Raw genomic sequence first — 592 nt, forward strand, 5'->3', positions numbered from 1 at the left:
GGGAGCTTAGTTGGGCACCTAATTGAGTAACGGCGTCCACTTCGTGCTTTCCTCCTCTAGTAGCCTTGCGAGGCCTACTATATTGTGAATTGTGGATTGCCATCTCTTCAATTTTGCTCCAAGTTTGGTTGTCATCAACCTCGGTGAACATCCCATTCGATCCCATATTAAGGATATTTCTTGAGTCTTCATAAAGACCGTTCCAAAATTGTTGCACCAAAAACCATTCGCTAAGTCCATGGTGAGGACATGAGCGACAAATTCCCTTGAACCGCTCCCAAGCTTCATACAAAGACTCTTCATCCCTTTGCTTAAAACCCGTAATTTGAGCTCTTAGCATGTTAGTCTTTTCCGGTGGGTAGAATTTTTTGTAGAAAGCTAGAGCCAACTTCTTCCAAGAATCTATTCCAAGGGTGGCCTTATCAAGGCCCTTCAACCATTGCTTCGCGGTGCCGATTAAGGAAAAAGGAAATAAGACCCATCTAATTTGGTCTTGAGTCACTCCCGTTTGAGAGATAGCATCACAATAATCGCAAAAGGTTTCCATATGAGAATGAGGGTCTTCACTAGGCATCCCCCCGAATTGGCTCCT

General features: G+C 44.3%; 1 non-coding gene across 1 annotated transcript; it reads left to right on the plus strand.

Annotated features, from left to right (window-relative positions):
• Positions 1 to 233: 233 nt before the first annotated feature.
• LOC141654313 (small nucleolar RNA R71) lies at positions 234 to 340 on the plus strand. The gene has a single exon (XR_012547874.1). It is a non-coding gene; the product is annotated as a small nucleolar RNA R71 (small nucleolar RNA).
• The last annotated feature ends 252 nt before the right edge of the window (positions 341 to 592 follow it).

This window comes from Silene latifolia, chromosome 4 (genome assembly GCF_048544455.1).
Source record: "Silene latifolia isolate original U9 population chromosome 4, ASM4854445v1, whole genome shotgun sequence".
NCBI lineage: Eukaryota > Viridiplantae > Streptophyta > Magnoliopsida > Caryophyllales > Caryophyllaceae > Silene > Silene latifolia.